The sequence below is a fragment of the Toxorhynchites rutilus genome, chromosome 1 (assembly GCF_029784135.1).
Source record: "Toxorhynchites rutilus septentrionalis strain SRP chromosome 1, ASM2978413v1, whole genome shotgun sequence".
In the NCBI taxonomy this organism is placed as follows: domain Eukaryota; kingdom Metazoa; phylum Arthropoda; class Insecta; order Diptera; family Culicidae; genus Toxorhynchites; species Toxorhynchites rutilus.
The window spans coordinates 130,165,954-130,187,777 of record NC_073744.1 but is presented as its reverse complement, the minus strand read 5'-3'; the positions used below and the strand labels follow the sequence as shown (position 1 = coordinate 130,187,777).

General features: G+C 38.8%; 1 protein-coding gene across 9 annotated transcripts in view; it reads left to right on the top strand.

The window, feature by feature from the left end:
* Positions 1-21,824, top strand: part of LOC129761984 (protein retinal degeneration B) — a 134,551-nt gene that overhangs the window by 73,374 nt on the left and 39,353 nt on the right. For 5 of the 9 annotated variants that reach the window (XM_055759884.1, XM_055759888.1, XM_055759881.1 and 2 more), the window contains exon 1: positions 2,111-3,055. The exons of 2 other annotated variants lie outside the window; for them this stretch is intronic. The gene's annotated coding sequence lies outside the window, so the exon portion shown is untranslated. Of the gene's footprint in view, positions 1-2,110; positions 3,056-21,824 lie in introns of those variants that run through there. 2 more of the 9 variants (XM_055759886.1, XM_055759882.1) reach the window with 1 other exon arrangement.

The following is a 21,824-nucleotide window of genomic DNA, read 5'->3' as shown; positions in this document are numbered from 1 at the left end:
CGAGTGGCAACTGGAAGTGACGGTGTTCGAAAAGTTCGATGAGTTGTTTACATGTGTGTAATCCCAGCTGTGTGATTTGACCTACCCGTGGAAAAGCAGACAGTCCTGTTCGAAATGTGTTTGGCGTGAAGTGTTTGGTGTTGCGTTAGTATAATAACATTACATAAAATGTTCACTGACGGATGTAATACGCCGTAAAGTTTAGAACGAACGAAGTCCTCATTGAAATTTCCTGACTGCTCACAGAAGATCCGTCGCATCACATCAAACTTGGAATGGTTAGTAGATTGGCTTTATCCTTTTCGGGTTCTCAATTGGGTATATACGTTTTGTGTGGTGGGAGGGGGGGGCGAAAGGGGGAACGGTAAAGTGGCGTCGTATATCTCTACTGTCCCACGCTCGTACGGAGGTCGTAATTTTGCGATAGTATGTGATACTGTTGAACACCGACGTCCGGGAAAATGAAAAATTTCAACCAACTTTAAGATTTACTGCTAGTGATATTCTGAGTATAACTTAGAACAAATTTGTGTAGCTTTGAAGGAAATCACTTTGTTGAAATATACAATGATAAACGATTTTTGAAATCTTCATTAAGGCAGAATCAGTTGTTCCAGTAACGAAGAGGCATATTGCGCGTCTGAAATAATCTGATATGATAATGTCGAGTTTTGGTAGAAGCACTGCAATTTTATAGTAAAAATAATTTTAAAGGGTTGATTAGAAGATCAATGAACAGTTCTGCGATTGGGCCCATGAATGGGCTCTTATTGAGAAAACGTGGATATAAATTTTGGGCGGGACGAAGTTTGCCGGGTCAGCTAGTAATTAAATAAAAAAAAACTCCAGAAAATACTTTTTTGTCATCTTCATTCAGTTTCAATAGTCTTTTAATTCTGCTTCCTAAAAACAAAATTATTGATGTTTCGGTCAATGATAAATTATACTATAAATTAAAAAAAGCTATCGGTTACTAAATCAAAGATAAGTAATACTTTGTTTTCTGTATAGTCTCATCAATCAATGTCGATGTTTTTTTTTATCCTTATAACTATCACACCGAGCAAAGTTTCGTATTTTGTAAATCCATAGAATCTCATCGAACCAAGTTCTTTCTCGAACGTCGGCGAATTGCATATTTTAAGTAACAAGCAATCCGAACAGCTCGAAAAATTATGCCAACAGTTTTCACCCGAATGTATCTACAACAGCAAAATAGAGGTAACCATCAAAGTTCTGTTCTACTAGAATTACACAATAGGGGGCAATACTTATGTTTAGAAAATTCTTATTTCTCATTCATCACTGTTGCTCTATTAATGACTATATTTCTTGAATCAAATCTACACAATTAATTCACATTACTTATCATTGTTTTGAAATTAAAATGACAATACTTCATTAAAACTTGCATTCTTAAACTGGCATATCAAATACGAAGTTTCCTCCAAAAATTTAGTTTTTATTGCATCCTAAAACCTCAACATGCATAATTTGATTTCATTTGCTTGATTAATTCTCGAGTAATGGAGAAATTTGTGTTTCATTTGTATGGCAGACCATCCCCCCCCCTATCACGAAAACCTTCCCCGGCCCCAAAAACCCCTGCATACCAATTTTCATGTTGATCGGCTCAGTAGTTTCCGAGTCCATAAGAATCAGACAGACATACAGACATACAGAAATCCAGGGGAAGGGGGAAGTCTAAAACCGTGCTTTTTCTATCCACGTGGTATGTGGACAGCCCCTTGATATTTATTGAAAAAATTAAAAAAAAATCATCATATCTTCCATCAACTTTATCGTCATATCGAGCCCAATTTCATTGATTTTTAAATTCTCGACCCACCCTAGTTGCAATCATATTTACGAACATCGGCATCAGCCCCCCAAACACATTACCCACTCACATGGGGGAGCAGCACACGAAAGCGCCAGCGATGTTCATGCCCCACACGATGACGTTTGGTGGCTCCCGTGAGAATCAATCTCCCTCCTCCCCGTCAACAACACAATCCGCCGCTGCTGGGGTGGCGACACCCAGCGTAACTCATTTCCAGCAGCGCTCGCACTCATAGAAAGGCAGGAAAATTTTGCCCTCAGTCACACTTTAGACTCGCAACGGATTGCAAGCATCTCACATTTGTCTTCGTCCAGCTGTGGAAAGAGTGCACCGGATAAAAATCTTTGTAGAATTGAGAAAACCAAAGCAGCCAGCAGCAGCAGCATCAGGTGAAAAGTAGTGAAACGGTCGAATAATATGATGTTTGGCTTTTGTTGAGGGGTTCATAGGCCTCCACTTTATCGGGGATTCCCTTTTTTAAGTGCAATGGCTTAGATTTTTCGAGATATGAAAAGCTCGGAAAATTTTGTTAACAGAGCAGCGTGGAGTGAAGAAAAAAAGGATTTTTTTTTGCGATTCGATTGTGTGAAGTGTTATTAGTGCTGCGGCGAAGAAGAAACTCTGAATGAAGAGGAAGGTCACTGAGGATGCGAAAGAGAATTGGTTTACTCTTCCAACTAAGGTGGCTACGAGCAAGCGGTATATCAAGATAGGTAATTAATCGTTCGTGGATGTGATTATCGGAAGCTGCAAAAACCGATAGTGGCAGTAGCGGCGCACATATCACAAGCAGGTGGTGTTGCTCCAGCCGTCCTGGCCGTTCTGTGGCAGCCCTGTGAGGGCTTTAATTAGATTTGAAAATAACAGGGCGACGAGGGAGAAGGATATTTTTCCTCGGCTCGTGTCGCCTGCGATACGTTTGCCAATTAGATTTCGAGTGGCAACTGGAGGTGACGGTGTTCGAAAAGTTCGATGAGTTGTTTACATGTGTGTAATCCCAGCTGTGTGATTTGACCTATCCGTGGAAAAGCAGACAGTCCTGTTCGAAATGTGTTTGGCGTGAAGTGTTTGGTGTTGCGTTAGTATAATAACATTACATAAAATGTTCACTGACGGATGTAATACGCCGTAAAGTTTAGAACGAACGAAGTCCTCATTGAAATTTCCTGACTGCTCACAGAAGATCCGTCGCATCACATCAAACTTGGAATGGTTAGTAGATTGGCTTTATCCTTTTCGGGTTCTCAATTGGGTATATACGTTTTGTGTGGTGGGAGGGAGGGGGCGAAAGGAGGAACGGTAAAGTGGCGTCGTATATCTCTACTATCCCACGCTCGTACGGAGGTCGTAATTTTGCGATAGTATGTGATACTGTTGAACATCGACGTCCGGGAAAATGAAAAATTTCATCCAACTTTAAGATTTACTGCTAGTGATATTCTGAGTATAACTTAGAACAAATTTGTGTAGCTTTGAAGGAAATCGCTTTGTTGAAATATACAATGATAAACGATTTTTGAAATCTTCAAACTTCTTAAATCCATATGAATGATGCTGACAGTTTCAATAACAGCGGTAAAAACAAACCACAGCTCAGCTTCCGTGGGGAATGACCCAGAAAAAATTTGCAACCTTTTTGCAAATTTTTTCCAAGAAGTTTATATTGTAAGAGCTGAGGAGGACCGAGATCGTGACTTCTTTGCATTTCTTCCAGAATATCCATGTGATGTTGGAGTGAGAAAACTAACTTACATTGAAATTGTTGACGCATTAAATAAGATTGATGTCTCGAAAGGGCCACGTCCTGACGGAACTCAACGGTTTTTATAAAAAAAAATTGGCATCTGAATTAATTCATCCACTTGTATGGCTTTTCAATCAGTCATTGGAATCAGGAAGGTACCCAAAAATATGGAAAAACTCTTTGCTTGTACCAATATTCAAATCCGGTAATAGATCCGATGTAAGAAATTATCGTGGAGTAGCAATTATTTCTTGCATTCCAAACATATGATGAAGTCGCTAATTGTGGATAATGGAAATCCAACGTGCCCCACGATTTTATTTTAGTCTTATCAATGCCCTAGACTAATGAAGGAGAGGTGTGATAACTGCTAACTGCTACTTGCCTAATTATTTTCTAGCTTTTAGTACATTATTATGTGTAACCACAATTAAACCGTTTAACTTAAAAAAGTTTTTTTACTTATTTTATTTTCTAGTTTTTAGTACATTATTTGTTTCATTAGAATATTTCTCTACAATAAAACCATTGTACTGTATTCTATCAGTCAAAAAATTTCATTTAATACCGATATTAAGTGGATTGCAGAAAAAACATAGTGTGTTCTCCAAGTCTAGTTCGTTCGTTTGATACATATATCTCGATGAACCTTTTTTATGAGATGATATGGAATCAGCTATTTTGTAGCGGCGGCCAAATAGGATTTTTCAAGATAAGCAGTTTTAAAATGACAGCAGAGATGAAGGTATTTTATAAATTCGGTCAGTTCCTATTGATCAAATTTCTATTAATGTGGGACAACCCTACAGACATGCAAAAATACATACGAACAGTTCAAGCTAATTAAAACCGTTTAATAAAGTAATTTGCTATTTTGTGATTGCGGCTTTCTTGGATTTGGATTTTTCATGATCTACTGTGATCTACTATTCAAGCCCTTTCATTTGATACCCATATTAATGGGGGTTTGACATAATATTTGGTAGGATTTTGATGGATTTGCATTTTTCATAAATAACCGTGTTCTACTATTAAAGCCCTTTCATTTGATACCCATATTAATGAGGTTTTGTGAAAATATGTAGTCCGCCATTCTGTAGTGGCAGCCATCTTGGATTTACATTTATCATAAATAATCGTATTCTACTAGTCAAGCCCTTTCATTTGATACCCATATTAATGAAGTTTTGAGAAAATATGTAGTCCGCCATTTTATAGTGGCAGCCATCTTGGATTTGCATTTTTCTTGAATAACCGTATTCTACTAGTCAAGCCCTTTCATTTGATATTGATGGGGTTTAGGAAAACTCATATTGATGAGGCTTTGAGAAAATATGTGACCCGCCATTTTGTAGCGGCCGCCATATTGGATTTTCAAGATCATGAAATACGCTGTTTTATAATGACTACAGAGATAAAGGTGTATTCCAAATTTCATATCAATCGGTCAACAGGAAGGGGGTCAAATTTCTATTAATGTGGATCAGCGCTACAGACAAACATACAAACAGAGCAAGCTAAATAAAACCGTTTAAAAATAAGTATATAAGTCAAGCTATTGAAATGGCTAGAATCATATTTGACTGCACGCACGCAAATGGTAAGATTTAATGGGAAAATTTAAAAACCAATATTTGTTACATCCGGAGTTCCTCAAGGCTCTCATTTGGGGCCGCTGCCATACAAATGAAACGCAAATTTCTGCATTACTCGAGAATGAAACGAAATTTGGCATGTGGAAGTTCTAGGGTGAAATAATCGTTTTTACGGTGGTTAAACACTCCACCCCCCTCTCTAAGGGGGGCTGCCATACAAATGAAACACAAATTTCTGCATTACTCGAGAATTAATAAAGAATATGAAACAAAATTTGGCATGTGGAGGTTCTAGGGTGAAATAATCGTTTTTACGGTGGTTAAATACTCCACATCCTCTCTTAGGGGGGGCTGCCATACAAATGAAACACAAATTTCTAGATTACTCCATAATTAATCAAGCAAACGAAACCAAATTTGGCATGTGAAGGTTTTAGGGTGCAATAAATGTTTCTATGGTGGTTAGACACTCCACCCTCCTCTCTAAGGAGGGCTGCCATACAAATGAAACACAAATTTCTGCATTACTCGAGAATTAATAAAGAATATGAAACAAAATTTGGCATGTGGAGGTTCTAGGGTGAAATAATCGTTTTTACGGTGGTTAGACACTCCACCCCCCTCTCTAAGGGGGGCTGCCATACAAATGAAACACAAATTTCTGCATTACTCGAGAATTAATAAAGAATATGAAACAAAATTTGGCATGTGGAGGTTCTAGGGTGAAATAATCGTTTTTACGGTGGTTAGACACTCCACCCCCCTCTCTAAGGGGGGCTGTCATACAAATTAAACACAAATTTATACATTACTCGAGAATTAATCAAGCAAATGAAACGAAATTTGGCATGTGGAGGTTTTAGGGTGCAATAAATGTTTCTATGGTGGTTAGACACTCCACCCTCCTCTCTAAGGGGGGCTGCCATACAAATGAAACATAAATTTCTGCATTACTCGAGAATTAATCAAGCAAACGAAACCAAATGAGGTACCAAATTTGGCATGCGAAGGTTTTAGGGCACAAAATGTTTCTATGGCGAATAGACACTCCTCCCGTCTCTCTGAGGGGAGGGGGAAGGGGGGCTGCCATACAAATGAAACACAAATTTCTGCATTACTCGAGAATTAATCAAGCAATTGAAACCAAATTTGGCATGTGGAGGTTTCAGGGTGCAATACATGCTTTTTACGGTGGTTAGACGTTCCACCCCCTCTTTAAGGGGGAGCTGCCATACAAATGGAACACAAATTTCTGCATAACTTGAGAACTAATCAAGCAAACGAAACCAAATTTGGCATGTGGAGGTTTTAGGATGCAATAAATGTTTCTATGGTGGTTCGACACTCCTCCCCCAACTCTCAGGGCTGTCATACAAATGAAAATAAATTCCTGCATATATCGAAAACTAATCAAGCAAATGGAGCCAAATTTGGCATGTGAAGATTTTAGGGTGCACGAAACGTTTCTATGGTGAATAGACACTCCTCCCCCTCTCTAAGGGGAGAAGAGGGGAGAGGTATGTCTTCATTCTATCATATTTTCTGTATCAAACATTTATTCCATGTAACGGAGAAACATGTTATTTGCAAGTGGTTGAAAAATCTTGAACGAGAATTGTGTCTAAAAATAATCTGATATTATAATGATGAGTTTTGGTAGGAGTACTAGGAAGATAAATTCAACGAGGTCGATTAGAAGATCAATCAACGAACAGTACTGCAATTGGACTCATGAACATGCGCTTAGTAAGAAAACGTGAATGTTTGAAGGTATTGATAACAAAAAACCAAATTTTGGGCGGGACGAAGTTTGCTGGGTCAGCTAGTATGGAAATAAAGAATGAAGAAAACGATTAGAGTTTGGTTGATATTCAAGCAAACCATTTGTCATGCCAATTGTCATGCGAAAATGCGAAAACAGAATAGAAACTGAGAGAGGTTGGCGTCGACCTCATGCCTCATACCGTATGTTTCTATTCTGTTTTCGCATTTACGCATGACAATTGTTATGACAAATGGTTTGCTTGAATATCAACCAAACTCTAATCGTTTTCTTCATTCTTTACTTCCATACTAGCTGACCCAGCAAACTTCGTCCCGCCCAAAATTTGTTTTTTGTTACCAATACCTTCAAACAAATGGTTTGCTTGTTGATATTACTTGATAGGAAGTGCGAGGGGTGAGGGAGGGAGATGAAAGAAATGAGCGTCATTGTGGCAGCCATTTGTGGCTAGCTTCCACCTTCACCTTAACGGCCGTGAATTTCTTTATGTTATACTTCATCTCTGAAAAAAAAATTGTTTTCATAATTATTGATTGTATTTGTTTTTTTATGGTTTTCATGGTCTCGGGACTGAAGGCGCTGTTTTTTTATATTTTTTCTTGAAAGCTTATGATTTTTTACATAACATATCCAGAAATCAAATAGGTGTTTTTTTGTTTTTGAGTTATGATTTTTCAATATAAAAAATATTGAAATTTTAAAGAAATTGCACCCGATTGTATACATGGCAGAGATAAATCGTTACAATTTTACAGTGTAGTTTTCAGTTAGGTTTTTCATCGACCAATTTTTGCTATATACGATCTTTATATTTAATTTTTTTTTAAACGGAAAATATGAAATTTTCCAATTAAAATGGAGATAAATGCAAACTTATCTTATCTTACACAAAGCTGTTTAAAAAAAATAAATTTCTTTCTGTGATTTAAGCTGAGGCTAAGAGGGTCATATTAAAAATGGAAATATGTAATAACTATTCAAGGACGGTTGATTACGGATGTGGTGGCGAATAAATCAATTTCTTCTAAGCGCCTTAATGATGACGCCAATAGTGGCTGGTTATTTCACTCGAGAGAAGTGGATTCCACTTCAGCGAAGAGGTTAGTGGCAGTGAACGAACACTTAACGCTGCATAATTTCGAATGATGTATATGAAGATGTGAATCGGTTATTATAGCTGAGAGTAAGTTCTACATGCTTATTTCTCCATTGCTCGATTTTTTATTTCAATTTGTTTCGTAAGTATTGTTGAGAAACCTGATTTTCGATGCTCGAACAATCTGATCTTTACTGGAAAAAGTGTAATCTCTAGTCGCTCTATCAAGCGACTATTCCTAAACGTTCACCCTTACCATAAAATACCGTATAGGTCAATTCATTTTTTTATAATCTATATAAAAGCACATTGATGCATGAACACAAAAAAAACAAATCGTTACGAACGGAAGCATGCAGAAATGTCATGCATGCACCATGCTACAAGGCCGTATGCTGACCTTCAACGAGACTGCCGCTAAAAAATGTGATTCCGTTCTTACAAACCGCCGCCAAACCTCAGCCGGCTCACGATGGCACTGAAGCGATGGCCTAAAGCACCTTCGTCCCATATATATGGAGGGGTAGTGGAAGAGCGAATAATTGAATAATATGTTTGAGTGACCTTAAAGAGTCAACATGAAAATGATGATAATTGAGGTTCTCGTTGATAGAGCGGAAGCCCATGGAAGCAGTGTTAGTGGCGTGCCAGTAGCGAGCGCAGGTGAAAGCAATTACCATGGGGTTTAATAATGAAGTGAGCAGCGTGGCTGGGTTTGGGTGCACTTTACATTCACGCGACCGGGCCCTCCGGCAATAAATAAAACAGACTCAGTGCGAGGGTGGGTGCACATCGGGTAAAGTGATTCCATCTAACGGAGAGAGTCTAGGTTATTCCAGTAAATGGTGCTATGCGATTCACTTTAATAGACCTGTTTATTAAAAATGCAATGGATGGTTTAATCACAATTTAGCCATAACTGTCGTTCAGAACTATGCATTCGTTTCAGCAATAGAACCCATCTCATACTCTCCCGGTTCAGAGCAACACGTGACAGACATCACCTTTCGCTCCATATTTCAAAATAAACTCAAATAAACCAGACTCAACACAGATAAACCAAATGTTTCTCTTCAGCATCACTTTTGTTTTGCGTGGAAATGGTCAATATTTCCGCATGAAACACCGACCGCTGATTTGTAGTCGGCCAACGGTAGCCGAGAATAGCTACGTTGCTGCTGCAGCACTTAACGTATTGTTTAGTGATTTGCGTACGCCGTTCTATAAACAAACTAGAAAACACGCCGGTGCCTCTGCTGCATATTTATAAACACTAATCGATGGGCAATTTCATCCCCATATCAAACATTTAATAAGTGCTTCTTCATCGGAATTCATCTTTCTTAACCTATCTGTAGCCTTCATCCGGTTTTTTTTATTTCATTAGCTGTTTTTACTATTTTAACGTTGGACTACGTCTTCGATTTCTATAAAGGGGGGTCACTTTAAAAGTTAAGGGATTTCAAACACCACCACCAAAAACACCATTGCGATATACATTATGCTATATACCATTAGATAGGAAATTTATTCAGCAATTTTTTTCTTGATCCACAAATAGTGAAGATAATTGAACAAGTTAACAATTTAAAGAAGAAAGGAGGTATGTTTTTTAGATTTTACTCGCTGCATACGCTCTGGGGGAAGAGCAACAAACAACATGTTTGCATACAATTCGGGCTTTAGCCTTCATGGTAGAGATGGGCAAATTTTGAATTTCTAATTGGGATTGGCTTCACCATCTATATATATATATAGAAATGAATTTCTGTCTGCCAGTCTGTCTGCCTGATTCTTATGGAAACAGAAACTACTGAACCGATCGACGTAAAAATTTGTATATAGGGGTTTTTGGGGCCGGGGAAGGTTTTTACAATAGTTCGAGACTCCTCCCCCTCTCTAAGGGGGGGCTGCCATACAAATGAAACACAAATTTCAGCATAACTCGAGAACTAATCAAACAAACAGAACCAAATTCAGCGGGTGGAGGTTTTAGGGTGCAATTAATGTTTCTATGGTGGATAGACACACCTCTACCCTCTCTAAGGGGGGGCTGCCATACAAATGGAACACTAGTATCTGGATTGCTCGAGATTTAATCAAGCAAACGAACACAAATTTGGCATGTGGAGGCCATACACATAAAACACAAATAACTCGAGGATTAATCAAGCAAACGGAACCAAATTCAGTGTGTGAAGGTTTTGGGGTGCAATAAATGTTTCTATGACGGATATACACACCTCTCCCTCTCTAAAGAGGGGGGGGGGACTACCATACAAATGAAATACAAATATATGCATAACTCGAGAATTTATCAAGCAAACCAAATTTGGCATGTGGAGGTTTTAGGGAGAGTAAATATTTCTATGTTGGATAGACATTCCTCCCCCTTTCTAAGATGGGGGGGGGGGCAAAATAAGTTTTGGGCGGGACGAAGTTTGCCGGGTCAGCTAGTTACAATTAAACTTGACTCTCGACAATGCTGTAAATTTCCAGTTTAACGCATTTTTTTATTTCATTTGTAATATTTATAAACTATCTGTTAACAGAAAAAAAATCGGGGGAAGCTGAGACAATTCATGAATTGGATAAACAAATAATCTTCTATTGGGACAGCAAATTGATTTTCTTCTTTGCTTTCAGTCCATTGTTGGGCCTATTGCGTGCACGTGTTATCGTGATAACCATTAGTGGATGATTTGTAAAAATTGAATAATTTCATTGTGGGATTTTTTGTCATATTGAACTATTATCAAACATAATCTTTGATGGAACCTAGGTTGGGTCCCAACATAAAATATGAAAAATTTCGCAAATTAAATTATTACAAACAGCATTTGTCGGGTAAAAACATATTTTTACTTACAATTTTCGAAGAACTTTTTCTTTCCCCAATAATTCAAAAATTAAGTTAATTCCATACAAATTAGAAAATTTCCAAGATTTGGCGTGGAATTGCTCTATGTTATAACTATCAGCTTTCTGAAAATCATATAAACAGCTACGGTCTCTTCTAGTCCAACACCTCAAAAACCACAAAAACAAACATTTTCTGAATTATCAAATTCCACCCAGATTTTGATCCGAAAAATACTCAAATACCATTGCATTTAATATCGTGAATCGTTTGAGTGATTCATATGATAGAAATTTGAATAAGAATATTCTTTTTCATTGAATTAAGATTTATTTACATTCATATTGTTCCCAAGAACTGAAATCCACTACGAATAGATGTAACTCTAAGAATTTTCAATGTTGAATCAATTTGGAAATAGGTTACCAAAACAAGATAAATATTATTATCAAATGCAACTAGTTGCGCATGAATAAGTCTGTTTTTTAAAGAATTATGACTATCTAAACATTGACAATATTTGCCTTTTTGTCTACCCCCTGTATGTTTGCACCTAATCAAGGTTTTATGCGGATTTGGATTTCAGACTAGTCGCTGAGCTATTGGTGTCGAAATAAATACTTATTCTCATCTGAAAACGAATCGCGCTGAGCCATCAAAGAAACTACTTACCTTGGTCAGTGTTGGCCTAGATAATTACCGGTGACGCTATGCAAAAACTTCCTAATCAAATGAATAGCGTGATTTCTGTCGCAGAAAAAGTTAGAATCGCTGTTTAAATCGGTTACAACGATGTCGTTCGTCATTAATTCCGGTCGAGTAGACCAATCAGCAAGGTATTATTTGATTAGAGGGAGAGAAATTATTAGATTCGACATGAGAGTGTGAGAAATATAATAATCGCTCTCCCATCTACGTTAGTTATTCGCGAATTCCATGACAAAACTTCACGGAAAGCTGTTAGAAATTACACAATAGTACCTCTTCGGTGTAAGAGTATTTCTTTCGTCCACTGCACTGTTGGACCGAACATCAGGACAGTTGATATGAGAGTTCCATTTTTTGTTAATAGTAATCCGATGTTTTTTTATTGAAAACATCAGAGCGTGTGTGGACGGAGAGAAGCTTGACTACTGGTTGTGGATCGATTATACATTGGAGAGCTATCCCACATTCGAGCAATAGAAAAGTAGTGTCTAAGAAACGATTTTTTTTTACTCGTAGCCTTCAAAATTCAATTTGAAAACCTCAAAACTAACTCTCAGACTCTTGACTCATCTTTGGTTAGTACAATTTTGGAGTAGAAATCGCAAATAACATATTTTATTGTCTCACCCGGTGCAATTTTTGTTTCTTTTCATAGTTGCAGTTGCAGTGCCAGCGCTTCGAATACTTGCGATATCACAGCGGCAAAGTAACAAAGAATCAATTTAAAAATATTCAAATCAACTCTCAGTCGTAACATATGCTACTGTTGACTGCTCGCTGGCTAGAGTAAATCTGAGATAGAGAACGCCAATGACATATGTTGTAAAGGGTGTGTCACATCAAATTGCGCTCACGGAAAAAACGCTGTAGAAATTCGCCCAGTAGACCGATCCTTTTGAAAATTTTAGACAGTAAAATAAAAACTATTAAACAACTTTTGGCACTTTCTTTTTATTCATACTTCGAGCCCAAGCCCGTATGCTCGCACCTTCCTCTTTACCCCGTCCATAAGGTTCTGTACAACGTCAGGTTGTAGTTTTTTTTGAACAGAAATCCATTTTCTCTTGAAGTCCGCCTCCGATTTGACAACTTTTGGGTTCTTCCGGAGGGCCTGCTTCATAATCGCCCAATATTTCTCTATTGGGCGAAGCTCCGGCGCGTTGGGCGGGTTCATTTCCTTTGGCACGAAGGTGACCCCTTTGGCTTCGTACCACTCCAACACGTCCTTTGAATAGTGGCACGAAGCGAGATCCGGCCAGAAGATGGTCGGGCCCTCGTGCTGCTTCAATAGTGGTACTAAGCGCTTCTGTAGGCACTCCTTAAGGTAAACCTGCCCGTTTACCATGCCGGTCATCACGAAGGGCTTTCCGCAAGAGCAGATCGCTTGCCACACCATGTACTTTTTGGCAAACTTGGATAGTTTCTGCTTGCGAATCTCCTCCGGAACGCTGAATTTGTCCTCTGCGGAGAAGAACAACAGGCCCGGCAGCTGACGAAAGTCCGCTTTGACGTAGGTTTCGTTGTCCATTACCAGGCAATGCGGCTTCGTCAGCATTTCGGTGTACAGCTTCCGGGCTCGCGTCTTCCCCACCATGTTTTGCCTTTCGTCGTGGTTAGGAGCTGAACCTTGTATGTACGCAGGCCCTCCCGCTGCTTGGTCCGCTGGACGAATGAACTTGACAAATTCAGCTTATTGGCGACATCCCGGACCGAACTTCTCGGATCACGTCTAAACTGCTTAACTACGTGCTTGTGATCTTTTTCACTGACGGAGCATCCATTTTTGCCGTTCTTCACCTTCCGGTCGATGGTTAGGTTCTCGAAGTATCGTTTTAGTACTCTGCTGACCGTGGATTGGACGATTCCCAGCATCTTACCGATGTCCCGATGTGACAACTCCGGATTCTCGAAATGAGTGCGCAGGATTAATTCACGACACTCTTTTTCGTTCGACGACATTTTTCCAAATTTACGAAAAATTTACAATGAAGCATGGCCAACGTGATCTATACACTCTTATCTGATTATAAGCGAAAGCTGAAGATATAATTCCTAAAAATTAAATTTCTACGGCGTTTTTTCCGTGATGCAATTTGATGTGACACACCCTTTAGTCTCGTCCGAAGTCTCGTCACCTCATTACTTGCTCGTTTTTGAAGGCACGGTTGGATGAAGCACAGATTGTTTATGTCAATGGGCCTACCAGAATTCGATTTTCATTTAGATGATGCCTGACAACTGAGAATAGTTCAATATGTTATTGTAAAAAATATAGAAAAATATAATACAAACATCTCGGAGACTCATAAAAAAATGGTCGAGTTAACCTAAGTACTTAACACCAGAATTACCGACAGTTTTCATATAAGGTACACCGGGGCAAGTTGAAATTAGGGGTAGGTTGAAACGGAAACCATAACTTTTACTAGAAATGATGGATTGACGTGATAAAAATATATATGGTAAAAATTAAGTTCCCGCTTCATTATTGTCCAGTACTGCTCCACCGGGCGCAGCTCCGGACAGTTTGGCGGGTTCAAGTCCTTTGGAACAAAATGGACAGAATTGGCCTCATACCACTCTAGGACACTTTTGGAATAGTGGCATTATTTATTATTATTATTATTTATTATTTATTTCTTTGTTCATCTGACAAATGTCTTAATGAATATAAACATAAAAAAACAAAATTTTAAAATACAAACATTAAAAACAAAACAAAACATTAAAAAACATGAATGCGTCCAATCCTTTGACGAAATCTGGTAGATGACTCTCCAAACTCGAACAGATCTTCTACTATCGAGAAAGTACGAATCATTCCCGTTACGGGTTCATTATGACCAAAACTAGAACGGTGTGTCGCGGGCTGTAAAAGGCTTGTTGAGCGAAGAACTCTGGATGGCGCACGCATATTGATGCGGGAAAGCAGCACGGGTGAGTCAATTTCATCGTTGAGTATCTTGGCGACGAGCGTACATTCTTGATGTTTCCGTCTTCGCTCAAGAGTATCCAACCCTAGCAAGAGACATCTGTCAGGATAAGGCGGAAGATTCTGAGGACAGCGCCATGGCAGGTAGCTGAGAGCACGACGAATAAACATTTTCTGTGCTCGTTCAATACGTAGGATCCACGATAGTTGATAGGGCATCCACACTACAGAAGCATTTTCCAAAATAGGGCGCACTAATGAACAATATAGCGCCTTCAAACAATAAGGATCCGTGAATTCTCGGGAGATCCTCAAGATGAATCCAAGTTGACGGTAGGCCTTGGAAGCTAACGTCGAGCGATGTATGCTGAAAGTAAGCTTCGGATCCAGTATCACACCGAGGTCGTTCACCTGATTGACACGGGCCAGCACATGGTTTTCCAGAGAGTAGTCAAAGGATATTGGTTCCTTCTTGCGATGAAATGTCATGATAAATCATTTGGCAATGCTTACTGTCATTTTGTTCAATTGACACCACACCCAGAAGCTGTTGAGCAAGCTTTGTAACTGACGGCAATCCTCAATGCATTTAACGGTGAGAAAAATTTTCAAGTCATCTGCGTAGATGAGAACACAACCTGGTTTCAAAAATGTGGTGACGTCATTGTAAAAAATGGCAAACAATAGAGGTCCCAAGTTACTGCCTTGAGGAACTCCGGAAGCGGCGGTGAACGGTATTGAAAGATGGCTTCCAAGCTTCACTCGAAGTGATCTCCCGGAAAGATACGACGACAACCACGAAACAAAATGGTCTGAAGCACCCATGAAGCTGAAGCATGATGCCAAATCTGGCCAAAATAGCGGAGCTTCGCCGTGCTGCTGCAAGAACGGCAAAAGGCGCTTCTCGAGGCACTCAGATTTGTAGATCTCGCCATTTACTGTGCCCTTTGTCACGAAAGGCTTACTCATCAGTCCGCAAGAGCAGATGGCCTGCCAAACGAGATATTTGGAGGCGAACTTCGACATTTTCTTCTTCTTAAATTTGTCGTCCACATCGAACTTGCTCTTGCCGGTGAAAAACTTGAAATTTGCTTAAAATCGGCTTTTATATACGTTTCGTCGTCCATCACACAACAGCCATATTTTGTCAGCATCTTCTAGTAGAGCTTCCGTGCCCGAGTTTTAGCCGTCGATTGTTGCCGCTCATCGCGGTTTGGGAAGTTCTGTACCTTGTATGTATGTAGTCCAGCTCTCTTCTTTGCATTCTGGACGTAGCTCTGCGACATGCCGATCTTTTTAGCCAAATCACGGTTTGAGACGTTGGGATTTGCTTTAATCATCCGCTTCACCTACCCCCCCCCCCGTCTTTTTGTTCTCCGGTCCCGGTTTTCTTCCAGCTCCTTTGCCGTGGTCAAACGTCAACCGCTCCTGGAACCGCTTCAACACTCTGGAGACGGTTGAATGGTGAATGTTCAAAATTTTTCCCAACTGCCGGTGCGACAGGTCAGGAAATTCCCGGTGTTTGGGAAGAATTTGTTCGCGTTGGTTCACCTCCATTTTCGTTGAATCGAAAAACACGACTTCGAGTTTGACAGCATGTAAACAATACACATCAATGAGAGAGTGTGCAAAACTTGGTTGAGTTTTACCCAATGGTAAAAAAGTTATGTCCTGTTGAATGTGTCGCAATAATTTCGTGTTCGCCCTTTACAAGTCAAATTTGTTAATTCTGCAACTAGCGGTCGTTCAAATATTACGTAACGCAATTTGTTAGCTATTTCAGAGTCCCTCTTCCCTACATAACATGTAACAAATGGTCATTTGCATAAAAATGTTTAGATTTAGTTAGATTAATTTCTAAACAAGTTTCCACAAGGTAGTGCGTTACGTAATATTTGAATATTTGAATGATCCTATAAACTCTACTATTCTGACATAAAATCGTATTAAACAGTATTCTTGATGTTATTGTTTCGTATATTAATTCCTATTATGTAGTGTCCGTGTATCAGACTACTTCCCTACATCTTACATGTACCAAAAAATTATTTTTTTTCTAAACGTTTATATGTAACTAGCTGACCCGGCGAACTTCATCCTACCAACAATTGATATTTTCATTTAAATAATTTCGAACACTCATGATCTCACAGAAATTATTTTTCTGTACGTGATCTATATTCGTGGTATAATATATAATTTCTTTTTGGGCATATAAACCTGATGCAGACTGTTAAATCCGTTGCTCTGTTCTTGAGTGAAATCGTGAGGAACGGACACCAAATCATTTTTATTTATATAGATATACAAAATTTGCCAAAAAATGACTTTTCAATTTTCCATCTTTCCGAATGGTTTTCATAACTTTATTTCACATATTAACCTGACACAGACTAAGACGCATCAAACCTGATACTGACTGTCCAAATCAAATCATCAAATTTGCTTGAAATGACCTTCCAGTTTTTCATCTTCCATACAAAATTTTCTAAAAAAATTACTTCCAAATTTTCCAACTTTCCGAATTGTTTAATAACTTTTTTGACATATAAACCTGACGCAGACTAAGATGCATCAATCCTGATACTGACTGTTAAATCCGTTGCTTCGTTCTTGAGTTAAATCGTGAGGAACGGACACCAAATCGTTTTTATTTATATAGATTCCTTCAATTTAGTGTTTCAAGTTAACCGCACATTGAACTAATGATAATTCCGCGTTTCAACTTACCTCGCTCTATGGGACAAGTAGGAACAATGAGTATGAAAACTAAACATTTGCAAAATTGATATTTTTCGAAGCATCCAGTGTGAATCCCTATTTTTATCGAAAGTCATCTGCCATACCTAGTATATGCTGCGAACAGATTTCAATTGAGCGATTTTGTGATTTTTTTAGATTACTTTCAAGTTGAACTTGAAACAATCGTTTCGACTTGCCCCGGTGTACCTTACCAGTTAAATTCCGAACGGATTTCGGATTAAAGAACTCAAAACTACTGAGCAATGATGTGGCTGGTTTTCTTTTAAACGGAGCAGTTGGATCCTTTCTTTTTGTGCTTCTAGTGAGCTTATATACATCAAATCGACGAATAATCGATTCGACACCGATTTTTACCGCCGTTGCAAATTTTTGCCAGTCCATGTTTTGACGTAGGACTACGTCTTTCATTTCTATACCGGGGTGTAAAATCAAAGTTTCGAAAACGGAAGCGTTACGCCGGAGACCGAGATTTTGAGCGTTAATAGCTCCTAAACAACTGAACGAAATGGAATGATAAACACTTCATTCGAAAGATAAAATGTCTACGCGTTCTATACTTGTTACTTTCTGATCCAAAAACTTGTTTCATTAGTCTTTAAAATTGCTTTCAAAACAGGCTATTGAAATCACCAATCGGTATATAAGCGAGCCGCTCTCGGAAATCCACTCAGTTATAATTGAACAGCGATTGGAGCATGTTGTCGCTGTTGTGGCGAAGCTCTTCGTTTATCATGAAAGCGCGGATGAACGGTGTCACCAAGAGTCTGTTTGTGCACCTTAGGCCAGAAGGGAATCCATCAGGAGGAGAGTGATAAACGGTCATAAACGGTTCCCCGGGAAGATCTCGAAGCAGCCGCTACACATACACGCGCGGAATTCTTTCCGTTTGGATGTCATCCAGCATCGAGTAAGATCCAGAAAATAATCTGCCAGTTCCTCTGAGAATTTAAAAATACATTCATGTGAAAGAGTTTATTTGAATGTTTCCTATCCATGTAACACTGTGACCAAATATGTTTCAATCAAGTGCTATTAACAGATGGTTATCGAGTTAGCATTAACCACTGGTGGGCTTCCAGTATCGAGGAAAATGTGGAAATATCTAATCGTTACTGAAAATAATCTGCCAATTCCTCTGGAAATTTGAAAATACATTCGTGTGAAAGAGTTCATTTGAATGTTTTCTATCCATGTAACACTGTGACCAAATATGTTTCAATCAAGTGCTATTAATAGATGGTTATCGAGTTAGCATAAACCACTGGTGGGCTTCCAGTATCGAGGAAAATGTGGAAATATCTAATTGTTACTGAAAATAATCTGCCAGTTCCTCTGGGAATTTAAAAATACATTCATGTGAAAGAGTTTATTTGAATGTTTTCTATCCATGTAACACTGTGACCAAATATGTTTCAATCAAGTGCTATTAACAGATGGTTATCGAGTTAGCATAAACCACTGGTGGGCTTCTTGTATCGAGGAAAATGTGTAAATATCTAATTGTTACTGAAAATAATCTGCCAGTTCCTCTGGGAATTTAAAAATACATTCATGTGAAAGAGTTTATTTAAATGTTTCCTATCCATGTAACACTGTGACCAAATATGTTTCAATCAAGTGCTATTAAAAGATGATTATCTAGTTAGCATTAACCACTGGTGGGTTTCCAGTATCGAGGAAAATGTGGAAATATCTAATCGTTACTGAAAATAATCTGCCAGTTCCTCTGGGAATTTAAAAATACATTCATGTGAAAGAGTTTATTTGGATGTTTTCTATCCATCAAACAGTGACCAAATACATTTGGTTTTGTGATTTTTCAATCAATCGCAATTAACAGGATAGCTTCTGAAGATTATTCTTCCTCATCAGTAGGATATTTCCGTATCCAATATTGTATGCGCCCGCAATCGATTATTGCTCAGTCGCCGAAAGTTCCGAGCTCAGAGAGTTCATTCCCCTCTAGTTTGCCTTCCAAATTGCCATCGTAAACCACGCCTTCTCTCGATTCAATCACGCACAAAAAGCATTCTTAAGCGATATTCTGGTGGTGAGATGCATTCATTTTTTGTGAGGACATCGACAAGACAAAATCGTTGCTGAGGGCGCTGGACAGCGAAGGAAACGCAAGCAGTTTGTTTGAACCTGTGAGGGGGCACAGAGAAGCCGATCTTTCAGGAGAAGAGAAGGTGACCATAGAAGCAGCCGCTACACACACACATACACGCACGGAATTCTTTCCGTTTGGATGCCATTCAGCATCGAGAAAGATCCGGAAAATAATCTGCCAGTTCCTCTGGGAATTTAAAAATACATTCATGTGAAAGAGTTTATTTGAATGTTTTCTATCCATGTAACACTGTGACCAAATATGTTTCAATCAAGTGCTATTAACAGATGGTTATCAAGTTAGCATTAACCACATGTGGGCTTCCAATATCGAGGAAAATGTGGAAATATCTAATCTTTACTGAAAATAATCTGCCAATTCCTCTGGGAATTTATAATTACATTCATGTGAAAGAGTTTATTTTGATGTTTTCTATCCATGTAACACTGTGACCAAATACATGTGGTTTTGTGATTTTTCAATCAATCGCAATTAACAGGATAGCTTCTGAAGATTATTCTTCCCCATCAGTAATATATTTCCGTATCCAATATTGGATGCATAAAACCTTGTGCCTCTAACGTAACGCTCTCGTTTTCGAAGTCCCCCAAATATTCATTCATTCAGAATGAATTCAGATTCAACTTCAAACAAATGATCTCTAAATCAACGATAGTCCTACTTCACCCTTGCGGTTATACCATAGATATAACCCACTTCCTGTTTTTTTTTGTTAGGTCAACTCGAAATGGTACAGTGGATCGCAGGCTACACTCGATTGATATATTGATTGGCAAGTGATCGCTACCATGGGGATCATTGATGACCTTCCACTGACAATCTAATGATAGCGAGCTTGAACACAAAGATAGATCGAGTCGGAGGTTTTGCGATTGGTGTCACTTCACCAGTGTTCAAGATAGTCAAGATGAAATCGTCACATAAATCGTAAAAAATGGCCAGCCGAACTGGGGTTGAGAGAACCGAAACTAGATTCCAAAGTTGACTACGACTAATTAAAGTATTTGGAGGAACTACACTGAAGCTATGCAAAGTTCTTTATTCTTTGCAGTTATTTAACAAGCGACAATTTCAACGTCTGATAGAGTTGGGAGAGGAATTTTATAGAAATAGTAGCACTTTTTGATCCCTAAAAGTACTCCTCCATAGGAATCATCTCTATCCAGGCGAATAATGTTAAAATCGTGGAAGTTAAGTTTTGTACCAGAAGAAAGCCATGTTTCGGAAAAGGCGAATATATCACAATCAAAATTTTGAAGTACAAACTTGAACTGGTCTAGTTTAGGCACTAGACCAGGGTAGTTCCAATGTAGCACAGTGATCATATCTTCTATTACGTCAGGTGAATTATCCATCGAAAGATATGATTGATGCAGAACGAGCCATGAAGCAGTCAATTGCTTAAGATAAAACTTTAAAGATGGAAGCAAGGCAGAAATAAGGCTTCTGAGGGGGTCTTGAATATTGAACGTGTTTAATATTAAGTCCACAATGTTCGAAAAAGCTATCAATCATCGATTAGACGCGAATTTTCTACAAAGTATCGAGGAGCAGCGTTTTTATTTCTCTCTTCTCTGGGTAATGTCGTGAAATCCATACAACAACTAGGAACTGGCTGAGAAGGAGCCTTCAGATTCGTTTTTTACTACTATTACCCTTGGAATTAGACAATCTTCAGAGGATCATTTTAGCTTTCTTACGGTGCACCGTTGGTGAAGAGAGTTTTCTTTTGGTTGAGTTTTTCATCCTTTATTGAAGATTCTGGTGCAACCGAAGTATGAACGTCATCAGAATCAGAGTCTGATTCTTGAGTTGACAAAACCGAAAATTGGTTTTCATCTTGAGGAGCTGATGCGGTCTTTAGCATTTCAGTATAAGTCCGCTTGGAGCGTCCAGTGATAGAACGCTTCACTTTATCGGAGTGCTGTCTGTACCTTGGACACTCCTGTAGAGAGTAAGGATTCTCGCCACAGTGGATACATTTTGTGTGCAAGAATTCTCACTATGTTTATCGCCACATTTGCCGCAACGAAATTTGTTGCCGCAGTGGCTTACCGAGTGTCCCAACATTTTACACTTGGTACAATTATAAACCCGCGGTACAAACAGGCGCACTGGGAAAAAACTTTTACTTTCACATAGTTTGGGAGGGCAGAACATGCGAAAATCACCTGAAAAAAGTGCGAGGGCTTATAAAGGGCTTTTTTGTTTTCTTCCAAAGATACTGAATGCAGATTTCTAACATCCAGGATCTTTACAAGATCTCCAATTAGTGAGATTACTTACTTACTGTTACTGTATTTACATCTATAATACAGTAATAAAGAATGTTCGCGAACCGCGACATATACTCTGTGCAGTGCGTGTGT